This window comes from Notechis scutatus, chromosome 5, assembly GCF_049901735.1.
Source record: "Notechis scutatus isolate UNSWTSFEM ecotype Mainland chromosome 5, rNotScu1.2, whole genome shotgun sequence".
NCBI lineage: Eukaryota > Metazoa > Chordata > Lepidosauria > Squamata > Elapidae > Notechis > Notechis scutatus.
In genome coordinates, this window is record NC_142013.1 from 24505456 (window position 1) to 24524631 (window position 19176).

The window sequence follows — 19176 nt, forward strand, 5'->3', positions numbered from 1 at the left end:
AGGCCTTGAGTTTGATACTCTTGCCCTAGGGAGATACATCTGGCAGGACCCAGAAGAAGGGCCTTCTCCATGGTGACTCACTCTTTCTGGAACATACCTCCCCCAGAGATTAGATTGGTCTCCACTCTAACACTCTTCCAGAAGGCGCTGAAGACCTGGTTCTGCTAGCGGGCCCGGGGAACCTAGAGCAAGATGGAATCCATTAATGGCTTGTATGAATATGTCACCAGGATGCGAGTGGGTGAGGGGCTATTATTTTATTATTTTTTATTATTTTATTATTTTCTTTTATTATCATTTTTATTTTTATATGATATTTTTATATTTATATTAGTGTAAACTGCCTTGAGTCACCATGGGTAAGTAGGCAGCAATATAAATTTTCTAAAATAAATAAAATAAAATTTAAAAAGCTTTAATTAGCAACCTTCTTTAATAGGAGAACTAGTGAAAGCTGACTTATTTTCATCGTCCAGACAGAGCAGGGGTGTCAAACTGGATTTCTTCGAGGGCTGGATTGGCATTGTAGTTCTCCTCTGAGGGGTGGCGGGGTGGGGGGCAGGATGGATGCCTCCTGCAGCACGCTGCCGGACAAAACGGGGTGGAAGGTCTGCAAGCGGCCCCCCAGCACCTCGTTTTTGCCTTCCATGGCCTCTTGCAGTACTCTGCCGGCCGAAAATGGGCCGTGTGGCCCATTTTTGAGCCATTTTTCAGTCATTTTTTGACCTGTTTTGGGCCCAATTTTGGCCGGCAGAATGCTAGAGGCCGTGGAAAGTGAAAATGAGGTGTGAGGGGCGTTTTAGCCTCCAGAGGCATCATAGGCCGGTCCCTTGATATTTCCAGGCTGGTCCCACGGGGCGGATTTAAGCACCCTGAGCTTGACACCCCTGGTCTAGAGTCTAGTGGTTAATTTTTCACAGAAGAAGATGAATGTCTGTTTGCTAAGTACTGAGGGAAAGGGGTATTGTAAATAGTATCACAACTGCTATACAGAAACATTCACCGAATGATATATTATTCCACTGATGTGCATAGCTTGCTCATTTTTATACCAGTTTCTTTAATAATATTTTAATGTCATTAAGGTAACTTTCTCCAACCTGGTATTCTCCAGATATGTTGGAACTGTAATTCCATGAATCCTTGTGAATTACAGTCCTATCATCTGCAAAAAAGTGGTGCTTTCAGAAGAGAATACCACTCTACATCATTTTATGTACATTTATTGGGGAATGTGCCATTAAACTCATTATATTTTAGTTGGATTTAGCTCACTTGGAAGTAGACATTATTTTCAGGCATTAAAAACAACAAGTGCTCTTGTAAAAAGTCCTAAATCTAACTATGGTACTTTATGCATATCATCTTTCTTGGGAGCAAACATCGCCAAATTAATAGCTTTTTGCTCCCAAGAAAATATGTTTAAGATCTAAGTCAGAATGAAATGCTAAGATGCTTGCAATGATAAAGAATTACATTACAAATATACCTGCAATAAAACTTACAAGAAAATTAGATATCCTGATCCTAAAGAAATGCAATAATAAAATTACAGCTGAATTGAAAATTTGTACTATTTCTATCAGTTAATAAAAGTGGTGGTTTAAAAGAAAAAAAAAGAAATGCAATAATAAAATTTGTCTAACAGAAGGTATACCCAAATCACACTTGTTCTTATCAAACCCTTATGCTTTATTTGCCTAATATAGCAATTATGTAAAATATACATTCACTGTAACCTGGATTTTATGAATTCCACATATTTTTGGCATGGAATATTTTCCAAGCTACGTGTGGGTTCTACCAACATATACAATAAAGAGTTGTAATAAATAAGGAAAATCCAGGACCTATGTGAAGCTTAGAAAATTCTGTGACCAAAATTTCAGAATTGAAAGTGGATAGAATACATTTTCACAAATTGTTATATAAAAATGTTGGAGATCACAGCTTTTAACAAATGGGCATGTTTATCACAAAATGTGAGACATATAGTTTCTGATGGATGTAAGCAATTTATTCTTATTTCAATCCCAAATGTTTTTTAAAAAGATCAAATAGCAAACTGTCATTATATATACTAAGTCATTTTGAAATATGAATGTATTAAACATAATAGCCCATTAATTTTAAAGTACAAATTTCCTATTTTTATTATGTCTTTTCCTTATTTATCATTTTTTAAAAGCTTAGTGTGCAAGATTTTGTTTTTTACATAATTGAATTCTTCCCAGTCTGACCCTCTGCAGATTAAGACATGATTACATATATTGAATTCTCATTTCCATCATGCCTATGTTTGCCTGAAGTAATGTGCCTGGAGTAAGGGCATTTTTAAATTGAAGTTTTCTAGTACTACCAATGTAAAAATCATGTGCATTGTACAATCATTTTTTTCTGATAAAAAAATGAGAAGAAAGCAGAGTTGATATTGTACTGACAAAAAGTAAAGTATCATTTAGACTCCTTGAAAAGTGTGCAAATAAGACAAAATCACCATCTGTCAGATATTCCCCATCTTCAAGCTGATATGCAACAGGTAGTCCTTGAGTTACAACAGCAATTGGAACCAGAATTTCTTTTGCTAAACAAATAGTTTTAAAACATGATACCAAGTAATTGTATCTGCAGTTCTTATTGCCATCATTAAGCAAGGAAGGTGGATCATGGCTTGTTAAGTGAGTACCTCATCACAACTTCCTGCTAGCTTCCAACAACCAAAATCAGTGGGGAAACAGGCAGGAAGTTGCAAGTCCTCGGTGTCTCACAATCAGGCTGCCAAGTAGATAAGTGGTTGCTGACCAGTGGGAGAGGAAACAATGGGGTACATGGATGGTCAGGGAGGTGCAGGGTGATCATGGCAGGTAATGGAATGGCTGCTGTGAATGGGGAGGGTACACGAATGGTGCATGGATGGGGAAGACTTATCCAAGCAACTTGTGATCTTCCCTGCAGGCTTCCCCATTGATTTTGCCAGCAGGGAATGTCAACAATTATGAATATGTGACTATGTGATGCTGCAACTATTGTAAACACAAGCCAGTTGCCAAATGCCCCAAATTGCAATTTCATGACCACACGGCTGCTGGGATGGCCAGGACTGATCATAGCCATCACTTGTTCAATGCTGCTATAATATTGAATGTTTGCTAAATGGATGGGCACTAAATGAAGCTACCTGTACTCTGATACAGTTATTCGGGCAGACCAGCATTTCAGATTAAGTATTTCAAATGCATTCTAGAGTGTGAGAACAGCTAGTTCAGAGTTGTGACATTGGGACCAGAATTTTCATCATAAGTCAATCTAACCGGATCCAATCTTTTTAGTGTTTTTATGGCAGTCATTAAAGGAATCACGTAGTCCAGGCCTATCAAACTGGTGGCCCACGGGCCAGATATATCACGTGCAGGCCACGCCCACCCCAGCTCCGCAAAGGCAAAAAAGTCATGATATATCATGTGACACTATTAAGTTTGACACCTGACATAGTCATTAACCAAATTAATTACCTTGAATGGCCGTTTAGTCAAAACATTGTGAATATCGGTCATGTGACTGGGATGCTGCAACCAGCCATAAATATGTGGTTGCCAAGCACCCAAAATCCTGTCACGTGCCTGAGGGGCTGGGAAGGCACAACATGTTACAATGGCTAGAAGAACTTTATCGGCCATGAAGCACCTTTCCGAGGACATTGTAACTTTGAATAGTCATTAAACAACCGTTCATAAGTCAAGGACTACCCACATATCCCCTAAGGACAATCTTTTAAAAGCAGTGGCCTCTTTCCCAAATTAGGCAGCTGCTACTTTAATATGTTGTCAACAAATATGACATTTCTTCTCTAGCAAGCTCAAAAGCAGATTATGCAGGTCAAATCTGAAGTGCTGCACAACTCTTGTAATGATACCTATATGAGAAAATTTATTCTGTCATTAATTTCTGAAAAGTAAATTGAAATAGTTGAGCTTGTTTGTATGGTTTCCAGAAAAACTCACGATGCACTATTAGCCTAACATATATTTCTACTTATTGTATCTAGCACTCATTTCCTTTCCGTAATATAGTCTGTAAGAAGATATCAAAAATTCATGTTACTCATTTCCTTTAGGTTAGGTTGTGCTCTTTTCAAGTTTTGTACCTGGCAAAAGGTACACTTGTACTTTTGAGCTGCAGGGATGTTTAAAATGTTCTGTTATAGAACATTCCAGAAACCTCAGACAAGCTATTCTGACATCAGAAGACACTCAATTTCCAGAACACTTGAAATCACCTATGACTGAACATTTTATACATGTCAATTGGGCTTTTGCCATGTATGAAGATATTTGATGTTGGTTGCTGGCATCCCAAGGAGAGGACTGAGATGCTGGTTTTTGTTTTGGCTTTATGGTTTTTATAGTTCTGGATTTTATTGTTTTTCTGAACTGCCCAGAGAGTTGTATTTTTAGTTAGGCAGCTGTACAAATATTTTAAATAAATTACCCTCTATTTCAGGGGTGTCAAACTCAAAGCCAGCGGGCCGAATCAGGCCCACGGGATGCTTAGATCTGACCCGGGGGACCGTCCTGGAAACAGTGAAGGATCAGCCCGCGGTGGGTCTGCCAGTGAAAATGGAGCTTGGGAGGGCCACATGCGGGCCCCCAAGCTCCATTTTCATTGGCAAAGGACTGTAGGAGGCTGAACTAAAAACAAAAGGAGAAATGTTTTCCCTTTTGCATTTGAGCATCCAAGAAGGGATAGGAAAGGAGAAAGGGAAAAAGAAAGAGAAAAGAAAAAGAAGGAAAGATGGGAGGAGAGCAAGGAAGGAAAAAGAAAGCTGAATGAAGAGGGAAGGAAAAAGAAAAGGGAGGGAGATTATAATGAGAGGGAGGGAAGTCCTGCCTTTGCACTTGGCCACCACAGGTGCCCCGACACATGTGGAGCTGGCCACACCCACCCTGGCCACGCTCCACGCCCCCCCAGGTCAAACACAACCCTGATGTGGCCCTCAATGAAATTGAATTTGACACTCCTGCTCTATTTAATCTTTTCCCAAGAAGAATAGACACTGATGATGTTAAAGGTATTGGAAACTTCCTAGTAAAGGGTGTTTTGCAATTGACTGACAGATTTTGTCAATGTGGGTGGTAATTGGTACCACATTCCACTTGTATTTACAAGTTGTCATTATTAATTAAATTTACATGCCTCCAAATTCACAACAACTCTGGGTGGTTTACAAATATTTCATTGATATGAAATTAATTTAAACATAGTTAACATGTTTATTCAGCAAATATTTAATATACTCCTCCTTAGAATGAAAAGACGCCATGAAGTCTTTGTTAAATGTTCTACTCCTTCAAGAATTCAGATTAAAACATCTTTGACAGGTGCCTGTCTAGCCTCCATCTCAACTTTCACCTTCCTTAAAAGTCGGTTCCACGGATAAATTAACTTAAAACTATTATTTTGTGTCCTGAATTTTCGGAGTAGAGGAACAGGTCTTTTCCTTCCTCCGAGTGGTATCTATTCAAGTATTACCATAGTAAACATTTTACTCCCAAGGAAAAACACCTATAGAGCTTCAATCTTATGCCTCAGGGAGTAACCCGCGTGGTAAGGAGCAAGATTGATTTCCAAATCAGATTACTGAGAACCGAATGATGTTGCGGAATGTCCTAAAAGTTTGATACTCCGGTTTCTTCTTTGTCCACCCATTTCCTATTAACTCTCAGACCCTGTTCTGCGGGGCAACAAACCCAGTCCTAAAGTTTTCCGTGCGCTACAAAGTACTATTGTGCAATACTACCTTTGTAGCACTATTTACTCTCACTCGGAAGGAGGAAAGAAAAACTCTCCCGCTATTTTATGGCGGAGGCTTGGGGCGAGGTGGGTCGTATGCATTCTTTTATCTCCCCGCTCTTTTGCGCCTTTTAATTTTTCCCTCGGATCCTGCAGGGGTCGCTGCTACCTTACTTTGAGGGCGGCCTCTCCCAGCCGCTCGGTGGCGGGGTCTCGCGGAACGGAGGACTCGTTGCCGCCATTTTGAAGCTGACGGAAAGGGGGGGACCGCGGTGAGCTGCGGAAGGCGATTGGCTGCGTTGGCGAGCGACGGCGGTAGCGGCTGCTGCTCCAGCCTAGCCTAGCCTAACGCGGCGGGCCGGAGAGGAGCATAGGGGGCTCGCTGTGCCTCGTCTCCGCTCGTGGAAGAAGCAGAAAAGGCGACGGCGGCAGTCAACCACGGAAAGGTAAGGGTGGAAGGGCGAAGAGGCTCTTCGGGCAGGAGCCCCCTGCACGTCCCCGCCTCCTCTTTTGCCTCTCGGCTTGTTCAGGCATCCGGAAAGCGAGGCGGATTGTGGCCCGAGTGATTCCCTCCCCCCTCGCCTCCCGATATTCCCCTCACGCCGTTCCTTTCTACGCCGCCATCCCTGCCTCGCTCAGCCGTAGTGAGCATGTTGAACTTGCCGCCCTTTCCTCCGCTGTGCGATTGTGGGTGTTTGTGTGCGGGCTTGTTCTGAGCGGCGGCGGGCGAGAAGCAACGGGGGGGGGGGGCTTGACCTTGTCCGAAGCGCCTTCTTTTCCTTCGGAAAATCCAGGGGTGTCTCTCTCTCCTCCCGCGGGCGCTGTATCTTGGTCCTCGAGGGGTCTCCGTTTGAAGCCTCCTTAAAGGAAGACAGGAGGAGGAGGAGGTGGAGCAGCAGCGGCCGCGACAGGAGGCGGCGGCAGCAGCAGCAGCAGACGCTTCCTTTCCCTCAAATGTGGCGCTACTGCAGTCGGCCTCCCTTCGGTTCCACCCGCCCGCCCTGCCAGCCCGCCCGCCCCTGGAGCCGCTTTTTCTGCAAAAGACTTGAATGGCTCGGACAACCCTGGAGCCTTGCCCGTCCCAGTTGGCCTAGTTCCTCGCGCAGGGACCCTGCCCCAGCTCTACCCCTTGCCGGCTGCCATTGGCTGGGGCCTGTCGGAGACGAGGGAGGAAAAGGGGGCTCCCGAGACTTAGCCGCTCCCCCGTTCCCGTTTCATACTCTCTCAAGTTGCCAAAAGCATTGGGGGCATCTCTTTCTATACTCGCGGAGGAAGCGGCAACGGGAAAGGCGGGGAAAGTGGTCGCCGAACATATAATAAACACCCCAATCTTTCTCCTGGGTTTTTTAATGTAGCGGTTTGGGAGTTGGCTCAATTATTAAGCAAGGCCTCCACACTTTTTGGGGGTGGGGTGAGGGAGGGGGAGAGAAATCGGCATGTTAAGCATTTGCGATAAAAGCATTCTAGAGGGCTTTTCTTTGAAAGAGGAAGGTTTTTTTAAAAAATAAATAAATCTGAGTCTTTCACGATCCCTTTTCATTGTTTATGGAGAGAGGCAAATTGGTGGCTTTACTAAGTAAAATTAGTGATGCCGATTCCTGGAGGTGTGGTTGAAAGTAATGGAATTCAGTTTGAAGAATTGGGAGCTTGTGGGGAATCTAAGAAGTATTCAGAGATGTATAATATAGAGTCACATCTTGTTAACGCAAAGTTAGTGCATTTTCTGCCTACTTTGCTGTTCTGTTAAGGTGCTTAGAATAGTTCCTGTATTTTTTGACACCATATGTTCATTATATTTACAGTTGCGTGTACCCATGAGGGTAGTTACCTACATGATAAATTGATTGGTGGTTAAATGGGTTTTCTCTCTGTCCATAGTATCTGTGTAATTTGTGTACATGTTATTGAGGACCTATACAGGTGGTGCTCCACTTACCATGGTTCGTTTAGTGACTGTTCGAAATTACAGTGGCACCTAAAAAAGTGACTATGACTGTTTTTCATGATTACGAGTGTTCCAGCATCCCTGTGGTCATGTGATCAAAATTCAGACGCTTGGCAACTAACTTATATTTATGACAATTGCAGTGTCCCGGGATCATATGATCACCTTTTGTGACCTTATGACAAGCAAAATCAATGGAGAATCTAGGTTCATTTACCAACTGTGTTACTAACTGTGATTCACTTAACAATTGTGGCAAAAAGATTGTAAAATGAGGCAAAACTCATTTAACAAATATCTTGCTTTAGCAATAGAAATTTTGGTCTCAGTTGTGATGAGGACTGCCTGTATGTTGTGTATCTGCAGGTTTGAAGATGAAATGTGACCTCTGGGAGAATTTAATCCCCATCTATTCAGTGTAGCCTTTTATGCTAATTACCTAGTAATAATTTATAGTGAAAATTATATATTAATACATGATTTCAAAATTCCTCAGAATTTAGGATAATTATTTATTTTGAAAGCTTACAAAATCTTTTAAGTTTTGTAGAAATCTTTATAGAATGAACTGTACATACATCCCGCATTTCCTTGATTACCTGTGAAGGAGAATATTGCTTCTTCCCTTTCTGGTATACATATGTGAACAGATATGGTTTGTTATGATAGTAAAAATTGTTGTATCAGCCTGGCAGAGAAAATACAACAGAATTGAAATTGCAGTTGTGGAGCTTTTGAATGGAGCTTTTCTCTCTCTTGCAACAAGAAAGCTTTTTAGTAGTGGTTGTATGGCATTCACTTTCCAGGACTTTCCATAAATCCTTGTTGTCCAAGAAATTGTAATATATTCTTAATTGCTGATAAGATTAGTTTTGAGTTGTCCAGTCTACCTTTTTTTTTTTGCTGTTAACCTGTTATTTTATTGAAGTCTCATTATGTATTTATTTTGAAAAAGAGAGGAAAAATCTTTAAGAAAATGCTTTTGCTAAAGCCTTGAAGCTAGAAATATAATAGTTTCCTTTCTGAATATAGTCTGGTTGTTGATTGTTTTGTAATTAGTTCTGACTGTATTATTTATAAATTTTACATGCTTCTTTTTTCTCATAATGTTACTTGCTTGAACTGTACTGAAGAAATCTAATTGAATTACCATAAGTTTTTTTCTAGTTTCTTTTCTTAACTAGTAAGAATAGAATAATTTACTATTTTCATATTTTCAGTAAAAATATCAAGTGATAGTGGTTGAAATTTTGTTTACATGAGAAAACAAAATGTGATGGTATGCAAATACATACATTTCTAAGTGTAGAGAATTTACCTATAATGCATTTTATTATGATATTCTGTTAAAGAGATATAACTTTAATCATAATTTTTCCTGATCAAATACATTTGTTATGCTTTAAATTAAAATAATTTAAAGGCAGAATGTAAAAAAATAAAAAAATAGATTAATACTAATTTTAAAAATAAAAACTAAGTAGTATTATAATTAAAAACCTGGTAAAAAAGATGCATGTTTACATCTTCTAAATCCCGAAAGAATGAAGACCAAATCTGAGAGTAAGGAACAAAGCATGGCAGAAAACAGACACCTGGCAAGGGAGGTATTACCAAAAGAGCTCTCCTGGAGATCTTAATAAGCAGACAGATTTGTAATAGGGGAAGTATTCTGTAAAATAATCAAACTCTAAACAGTTTAGAGTGATAATGGTTAATTCCAGTAATTTAAATTGTGTCTAGTAAACAATTATCAGCCTGTCTATTTGATCAGAACCTTATTGATTGATACCATTATTGGTATTTATGCTTGAATGTGTCTGGGCAGTGAACAATTATAAAAACAATTAAACCAATTGAAACACAATGCAAAAAAAAAAATTAAATACAAATAGCAGCCAAGAGATATTATAATCTGTTGGTCTCAACATAATCAGAAAACTATGTTCTTAGTATAATCACTAATTGGTGGACTAGCTGCCACATTTTGTACCAACAGCAACATCCAAATATTTTTCAAGGGTAGCTCCAAATGTAGGAAGTTCTAGTAGCTGAGACAGATTGTAATTTAAACCTGGATAACTGTTGCCAAATCTAAGCAACTCAGGAAGAGATGCAGCTAGCACACTAGATTTAATAGTGCAAAGTACTCGTTGCCATAGCCAAAATCCTGTATTGACTTTTATGACAGTCACAGATAAAAGAGTGTTTTCAAATTTAAACATACTGCAAAGAGAATGTTTGAAAAAAAATCTGCATTTGAAAACACTTTACTTTTTGGTATACAGTACCAAATTCTTGCCATTTTCACTGCACTTCCTCTATATAGGTAGCCCTCGACTTACAATCACAATTAGCCCCAAATTTATGTTGCTAAACAAGACAGTTGTTAAATGAGTTTTGCCCTATTTTATGACATTTCTTGCAAAGTGGTTAAGTGAATCACTGTAGTTGTGAAGTTAGTAACACAGTTAAGTGAATCTGGCTTTTGCATTATCTTTGCTTGCCAGAGGGTTGAAAAAGGTGATCATAACCCTGAGACACTGCAACTGTCATACACATGAGTCAGTTGCTAAGCATCTGAATCTTGGCCATATGACCATGGGGATGCTGCATGGTCACCTGCATAAAATAAATATGAGAAATGGTCATTAATCACTTTAAAGTGCCGCTGTAACTCCAAAAGTCATTAAGGGAATTGTTGTAAGTCAAAGATCACCAGTATTGCTGTTAACTTATGGATTTTTCTTTTGGCAATTGTTGCTTATTGAAACTTAAAATAGTACAGTATAGCTTTGTACTTGTTTGTTTTAAATGTATCTAATTATAAAGGATAAAAAATATAAAAGAAGTGTTAGATTTGTTTGTGACTTTATAACTTTTCTGATAGTGAGTTCTTGTAATGACTGATATGAGCCTCAAAGTAGAAGATCAGTTTAATTATATTAAGATTAATTATAGGTTGCATTAATTATAGACTTATTTATGATGATGTATAGCAGCATTATGAGATGTATAAGATATGCTACTGAATTTGGTTAAAGTAAGACGACAGTTATGGTTGGGAAATCTGTAGTTTTCTAGATGTTGTTCTCCAGTAACACTGGGACTGGGATTCAGCAACATCTGAAGAATGGCAGATTCCCCAGTCTTTAATACAGTGAAATTGGTCTTTGTGATGAAGTTTGGAAAAACATCATTACAATACAATATTTTTAAAAAGCCTCAAGGTAAGCGTGCATGCATGCATAGACACACACAAAAAATGCATTGGCTTCATAATGATGTGTTTGTCAGAAAGTGATGAGAGAGAAAGAAACGGTACTAAGAAATTAAAATGTTTTATAAAGTATTAATTATTCATTATGAATTTTAATGATACCTTGGACTTGAAATAAAAACAAAATTATAAAGCAACTTATAACTTGACTTGGTGGAAATTATTAGAGTTGAAGAATGTCCAGCTAGAAAGAAAATACATATTTGAAGGACATTAAATTGGCTTTGAATAAGATTAGATAAATAGAAGTAGGTTAGTTCTGAGAAACTGATAGCAAGTCTAAGATTGAGAAGCACAATGAATTTAGGATTCTGTTCATATCTAGTCTGAAGTTAGCCCCATTAACTTTATTTGGACTTAAACCCATGAGAGAGAGTGTGTGTGTATAATATACGTTATAGTCTAAAATCAAAATTACAGGGATACTTATGTTTAGAAAGGAATAGGTTTCTAAATCCTGGTGGTAAAAGTCAGAATAGGAAAATAGGGACTTCTGAAGCTAAGATAACACATTATATACTATTAAAACTCATTACTCTTTTTAAATAGAAGTTTCTACCATATTCAGACCAGTTTTATTCCAACATTTCCACTGTGGCATCCCCATAGTTGTATAATATAGTTATTCTTATGCAATGATGACAGCAACATCCAGCATTGGGGTTAAAAAATATCAGCCTAATTATGTCAAGATAGGGGGGATATGATGATCAAGAGATGACATCAAATATTGTAGGGAAGTGAGGAGAGAACAAGAATTGGATGGGAAATTTTAATGTTCATTCTGATCACATCAGATGCACTACCTTTCTCTCAAAAGATGACCCAATGGGTCATAGGTTGTCTATTGGGATTATAATAATAAACTGTTAAGAATTGAATAGGGTTGTGTTAATGTTATCACCATGATACAAGTGCAATTTAGTAAAGAAGTGCTAAAGATGATGGAAGTAGAAAAGTAAGAGACTGACTATGAAATTGCCTGAGAAATGTAAATATAAGGATTCTATACATTTCTACAGAGATACAATAAATATATGTAGATTAGATCTAACAGGATATTATTTAATCATAAATTATGTCCAGGATTTGTTGTAAGATGAAATCAGACTGCTTAGAAACTGGCCATAACACCAGTGAACATTTAATTGACTGGAAAATTATCAAGGAAGTTCATTTATAGTTACAGCAAATGTTTTCCTAAAATTATCAATAATGGAGTCAAGTAGGCTGGAAAAGATATTATGTCTTGCTTAAAAGTCTATTCAAATAAAGCACTACCCAACTGACAAAGATAAAATGAGCAGAAACTCTAAGAAGACAGATGCTGGTTAACTATACAGCAAAGCCAAATTTTGAAGAGTAGATTGCTAACTTAAAAAAATCTTGGCTGTTAGAACTAGTGGCAGTGATTAGTAGGAAGACTAGCAGGAAGAAATAGACTATATGTTACTGCAGCTCAGTCCCAACAAATCAAAGTGCAAAAGAATTCTGGTTTCTTGTTTCCATGTTCATTTAGCTTATTCCTCAGCAGTGATAGTTAAATTGAAGTCATGTTTTGATAGCAGCATACCAGTGTCCCAGATGCTATTGACTAGCACTGTTAGGGAACAGCTGTTTCCTGGAGATGTAAGAATATTAGAATAGCCTTCCTGTATCATAGAAAACCTATATTAATCCACCATTTTGTTTCTCATTGGCCAACTAAATGCCTTTACTCTGTGTTTCAAGCAAGACTAGTACCTCCACCTGCTGTAGTTATCTTTTAGTCCTCCTTGTATTTATTCAGTCCAAATTAATGCCCATTTTCATATTTTATAATAATGAATTTCATGGAAGAAAGTCTTTCATTCTCTTTTGTGGTGGATATAGCATCCAGGATTGGGTTGACCTTGTCTTGCTAGCTAATTGGATTGGATCTGTCAAATCTGTGAGGACATGCCCCTGTTACCAACTGTCCCCAGCTAGGACAACATGTTCTCATTAATGCTGCATCGAAAGTCCAGGATGGGTAGACTTGTTAGGAATAACATGGTTACCTAACGTAGTTTGGGTAAAATAATATATATAAACTATGATAGTGAGTTTAAGTGTGTGTCACTTTAAACTGCAAAGCATGTAATTTTGGGTGCGGCTGTAAATCTCCATAAGAGGGAGCAAGAGAACTTGATTGACTGCTGGCTTACTGGATTGCTTGCTGACGATGATGGATTGATGGTGTGATAACTGCGTGTTCTTTGCTGTTGCTGAAGGAAGAAAGGAGGTTTTACTTCTTCATATCTCTACTGCGAAGAGATATATTACTGGACTGATATTTGTAAGTTTACTGACCTCTTTTTCGACACTGGACTTTGCAACTGAATAATCTCCGGACGGACTGAACTAGTGTATGATATATGGACTGTTTTTGACTAAGCTAAAAATCTTGCTGGAATAAACTATTTAACTAGCACAGTGTATCTGTTTTACTGAGTGTAAGCTACAAAAACGTTTGTCTCACATATTTGCCTGCCTGCCTGACTGCCGTGCAGATTCTGCTAGGGTGTATATCCCTAACAAGACTCCTCCCCATGACATCATAGAGCTGAGTCTGCCAGTATATAAAAGCGGGTCCCTTGGTAGCTCCCCCAGCTTCGACTCAGCTCCATGGATTCAGCTCGTGTCTAGGAAGCAGTGTTGGATATTTCACACATTCAGCAACAACAGGAAAAAAGATCTTTTAAAAAACTGCTCCCACGGCTCTGGTAGAGCAATACACGTGGAGAGCGGGCATCTGCTCTCCTGCAGCACCAAGGACTCAGCACTGCCGTCGAAAGGCTGCAGGCGAGGGAAGCGATTAGAATCCTTCCACGCAGTTGTTCACAACTAATTTGCCGGCCGCTTGACTCAGAAGCTACAGCAATCGATCGCAGTGCCTCTCAGCTAATTGGAGAGAGGCAGAAAGTAGAAAGCTCGTTTTTTTCCTGTCTGGCTCGGGGCTCTCTATAGCCTAAGGAGCCATTGCAGCCTTGTGGTTTTCCTCCTGGGGTTCACACACATGTGGGTGGCCATTTTGTGAGGATCAGCCACTGCGCATTTGGAGGGTGTCCATTTTGAATTGGGCCTTCTTCAAGAACTCTCCTAAGAAGAACTTTTTACTGTTTCCAAGTGCCTGGCCCAGGATAGGAGGTACATAAACAAGGGTTGCTTCCAGCACCTCTTGTGTCCTTCCTATGTCCAGCATGGAGTCAGACAGGGCCAACGCAGAACTCTCGGTCCTAGAAGATCAGGGCCCGAAAGAGAAAGAGGCAGAGAGGCTAGTCTGCTCAGAGAGAGGCTGCTGCAAAAATCAGGGTCAAGGCACTGGCGCCCAAGAAAACTTCCAAGGCTGAACTCAGGGCAGAGAAGAGAAGGAAAGGCAATTTCAAAAAATCCTGGAGCAAATGAGAGATCGTTTACAACAGGCTTCTCACCCATTAGATCTGCAGGTTAGCCCAAGAGTTGGTCCCAGGGAAGGGGAGGCTGAAGCTAGCACCTCTACTTATCTCCATGCCTGGTCCCCTGAAAGAGTAGAGAAAGAATTTTATCCCCAAGATTTAAGTAGATCTGGGCCTAATTTTAGGCAGGTCTCCCAGGATGCCCATAGGCCTAGACCTGAAGCTACCTTTACTCCTTCAGCGGCAGGTCTACACCCAGTTGATCCCCCCTCTGGCAGCGGGCTTAGTGATACTAGAGATATGGTCTCTAGCCATCAGGAGGGCCTAGCAGAAGGCTTCCAGCAGCTTCTTTGTCCTTTAGGGAGGGGCTTATTCCCAGCTTATTCCCAAGAGGCTCCCCTTCTACATAAAGGATATGCCAGGCATCAGGAGCTTAGTGGTCCCTCCACCCAGTCTGACTGGGGGAACTATGATGATAGAGGTTACACCAATCCCTTGGAGCGTTGTAGAACCTCAGGACCCAAGGAAGAAGACGGGGAGATCATAAACCCTAACATGTCTGAGGAAGAGGGGGTTCGCTTTGAGCAGCCCCCTTCTACAGCTGTGTTCAAGCCAGCTTTATTTAAGCCCCTCCTTCAAAAAGCCTTGGTCACCACCCAATTGACCCCAGAAGAGGTGGCTCCTGAACCCCAAGGGGATTCATCTGGTCCTGGGGATTCCCTCTTCTCCAAACCACTGATACATTCTGAGGATCCCCCATCTCCTCTGTTGTTCCTGGACCTGGTTAAAGAGCAGGGGGCCTTCCCTGCTGCTGGGCCCCGACCTTCGTCCCACGCCAGGCGATTTTATAATGTGGGTCCTTTCATTGGCTAATGCCCTCTGTGGATGTCCCAGTGGTAGCGTCGTTTTCTTCTTCCAGCACTCCCACTGAACCAGAGGATGTGCTCAAGGCGGAAGGTAGGAAGTCGGAACAAACGCTCAAGCGTACCCACCAGGCCGTGGCCTGGGCAATCTGGGCCTCCGACAGCAGCGTCTTTTTTCACTAGGGCCTCTCTCCACTGGCTGCATCAATTACAAGATTGCTTTCCGCCAACTGACTTCAGATCGCACCAGGTTCTGAACATTATTGCAGCGGCTGAATTTATAGTACACGCCACTTTAAATTCTGCCAAGTTTGCCTCTAGAGCCATGGCCTCCTCAGTGACTTCAAGACAGCTCCTCTCGCTGCGAAATTGGTAGCCTGACTCCTGCCGAAAATGGAAGTTGGCATCGGCTTCTTGCACTGGAGAGAAGCTCTTCGGAGAGGCCCTGGACCCGTACCTGGTCAAGACCAGGGACAAGAGAAAGGTCCTTTCTTCAATGGGAAAGAGGGCAGATTATCGTCCAACTCCATACTTCTGTCCCTCCTCCTTCCGGGCCAAGTCTACATCTCACTTCTCCCATAACCAGAGGTCGTTCCCTCAGCGCCAGGAACAATGACCAGAGGTGGAGGGCAGGCAGCAACAACCTACGAGTAAACAGCCCTTTTGAGGAGGAGGAGGCTGTTCCTTCCGATGCTCCAAATAAATGCCCATTCTCCCCCCATCGGAGACCGTTTGGCATTCTTTGCCTCCAGATGGGAGGAGTCTACATTGGACCCCTGGGTACTTAATACGGTGAAGTCAGGTCTGCAACTGGAATTCCCCCCCCCCCCATGTTTTTTTGTGAGATGTCCCATTTCTCAGGCTAGTGCCAAATGGGCCCTTGTGGAATCGGCCATTCAACATCTCGTGGACATAAGGGCCGTACAACCGGTCCCAGCAGATCAACAAGGCCTTGGGTTTTACTCTAGTTTCTTCGTGGTCCCCAAGGGGAGCCATTCTCAACCTCAAGTTTTTGAACAAGTTTATCCCGTATAGGCGTTTTAAAATGTAGACATTGCATTCGATCCTAGACAGCTTTTGGGAGGGCGACCACTTCTCTTCCTCTGACCTCACGGAGGTTTATCTCCATATCCCCATCTGGCACTATCACCACCAATTTCTTTGTTTTTGTTACTAGAACAAGCATTTTCAATACTGGGCCCTTCCCTTTGGGCTTTCATCGGCTCCCAGAGTCTTCATCAAGGTGCTGGCAGCTTTGGTGGCTTCGCTTTGGTCAGTTCCTGTGAGACTTCAATGTTACCTGGACGACATCTTGATTCAGTTGATGTCACTCCAGTGTGCACAGCGAGACCTCCACAGTACGTTGCAGTTTCTACAGGACCACGGCTTTTCGATCAACTTCAAGAAAAGTCATATCTCTCCCATGACCAGGTTACTCCATTTGGACACAATCATCGATACATCTCTGTGAGGTTTCCCTCTCCCCAGATCAAGGAGAAAGCCTCATCGAGATGATCCTTCAGATTCAAGGCCAACATGCAGTCCCTTTGTCTCATGTTTCCAGACTTCTCGGGAACATGATTTTCTCCGTAGAAATGCTACGAGCATCCATAGAATGGGAAGTGCTCTAGTCTCGCGTTACACAGGCTGAGCTGTAATTAAGGGAACGCCCTCCTCCTCCACGTGGCATCTCCTTGTGTTCCCCTCCCAGTTTAGCTCAGCCTTCGATCGAACAGGCAGCTAATTATATTCCTTGGCCGTTTCAGGATTCCTTGTTGCTCATTATAGCGTGTTTTCAGGTTGGATCTAATTTTTCTCATTAATCCTTGTTCCTTGTGCTATCTGGGTTATCTAAATTTAACTTTCTAGCGAGTATTCTCGCTCTCAGGGGAGAGCTAGGGGGAGTTGGAGCTTTGCCCCCCCACCCCCCTCCTTTCTCTGCCGCTCCGAGGCTGCGTTTCTGTAAACCAGCCGTTTTTTTTCCTTTCTGGGTGCTTATCTTTCCGATCGTTGCGTCTTCCCCCCCAACGCTATCGGAGGAAGCGTCGCTTCTTCCCCCGGCCCTTCTGACTTCTTTCCTTCTTTTAAGGGCTGGTGTGTCTCTTGGCTGCTGGTGCCATTGCGGGCGGCCATTTTAGGCGCGCCTCGTGATCGGCGCCATTTTGAATAAGCATAAAGTTGCGTGGTGTTTTTTTCAGAGCCTTCAGCGTGATTACTAGGCCGCGTGGGCTCTGTATTGTAGGGAATACCGTGGCTCCGGGCCCAGTTATTCCCCTTTGCTTGTCTTTTCTCTACCTCGATTAGTGCTGCTGTGTTATTGCCCGCAATTAACCCAGAGACCCTGGCAGAAACCTTCCAAGTTCGCTGGGAGGCTGCCCTTGGAGGCCTTGTTTTTTTCCTCTCTAAGATTTACTGGTGCAGTGATCTTTTTCCTGTGTGTGTGCGTAAAGAGGACTAAAAAAAGTTTTTTTCCTTTCTATGTGTATTGGCCTCAGCGTTGTATTTGGCTTCCTTGTACATTTTCTAGTTATTTAGTTTTACAGTAAGTTTTTGTTTTTCCTGTTTACTACCTGGGGTCTGCCCCATATTTTTTTTTTCAAATAAATAAATAAATAAACTGAAAATAAATAATAATAATAGTAAAAATTAAAATTAAAAAATTAAAGAATTAAAAATTATTATTATAAGTTAGGTTAGAATTAAACATTTTTCTTGTTTTATTCCCCTCTTTTTAGAGGTAGTTATTTAGGAGGAATTTCTCCTTTTCCTTTCCAAAAAGGAGGACGTGACCCAACTTAGGAAAACCGACCTAGGTGATAGGCCGGACTCCTCAGCACATAAAGCACCTCCTTCTCCTTTTTACTTCTATATCATGGCAGAGCGCAATCCTAGTGGGCCTTCCTTAAAGGCCAAATCCAAAACCCACTATTTACGCACAAGGGACAAGGATTCCTCCAGTGCCTCCCAGAGGGACGCCTTGCGTCATCATAAGGCTCTGGAGAAGGAGTTCAGTAAACGCTCCAAGGGTTCACCTTCTGTAGCCATTGCCTCTCCCTCTCTTACTGTTCAGCCCCCCCTGCCGGGGCAGTCTTCCCCATCCAGGTGCAGCTCTACTCGAAGTCTTCAGTCTCCTCGTGTCCCCGAAGCAACTTTTACACCCACTGCAGCGGGCCTACGAAGTGAAGATCCGGCCTCTTCTGTCATCCCTGACAGCATCAAGGAGTGGATACAACTCACCATCCGGCAGGGGATTGCCGAGGGCATGCAGCAGATGTCCAGACCGGAGGCTCAGAGAGCGCCGCCTGCACAGGCACCCATGCTCGCACCCATCACGGAATCTACATCTCCACAGGGTCAGGTACCTCTCCCATTGGACGTTCCGTGCCTGGAGGGTGAGGAAGCCCTGGTAGAAGAGGAAGGGGACTTTCAGTCCTTCGGGGATGAAGAGGACTCCGATAGGGGGTCATTTCAGTACTCCGAACCTATGTTTGAGGGGGATCCTATGGAGGGGGAAATGTCAGAGGACGAGGGCATTTCCCCTGAACAACCAAACATAGTGGGTCTGTTCAAGCCCCAGTTATTTAAATCTTTGTTGTTCAAAGCCAAAAATATCTCAGGTCTTCTTCCCCAACCCACCTCTGAGCCACCTCCTGCTACCCCAGGGGGTCATGAAGATGCTGTTTTCAGTCATCCCATTGTAGAGGCTGAAGTTATTCCCCCCGATATTTGCCGACCTAGTAGCTAGACAGCTGGCGTCGACTGGTCCTTCTCCTGCCCCTTCTAATCAGGACAAAAGGTTGTTCAACCTCGACCCGGAATTTTCAGCAATGCTGGCTACTCCGGAGGTTGACGACCCTATCATCAGATTGGCTTCTTCTTCTT

At 41.9% G+C, this 19176-nt stretch overlaps 1 protein-coding gene across 1 annotated transcript in view; it reads left to right on the forward strand.

Annotated features, from left to right (window-relative positions):
• The first annotated feature begins 5994 nt into the window (after positions 1–5994).
• PDS5B (PDS5 cohesin associated factor B) overlaps positions 5995–19176 on the forward strand; it is a 75346-nt gene continuing 62164 nt past the window's right edge. The window contains exon 1 of the mRNA XM_026675010.2: positions 5995–6236. The gene's annotated coding sequence lies outside the window, so the exon portion shown is untranslated. The remainder of the gene's footprint in view (positions 6237–19176) is intronic.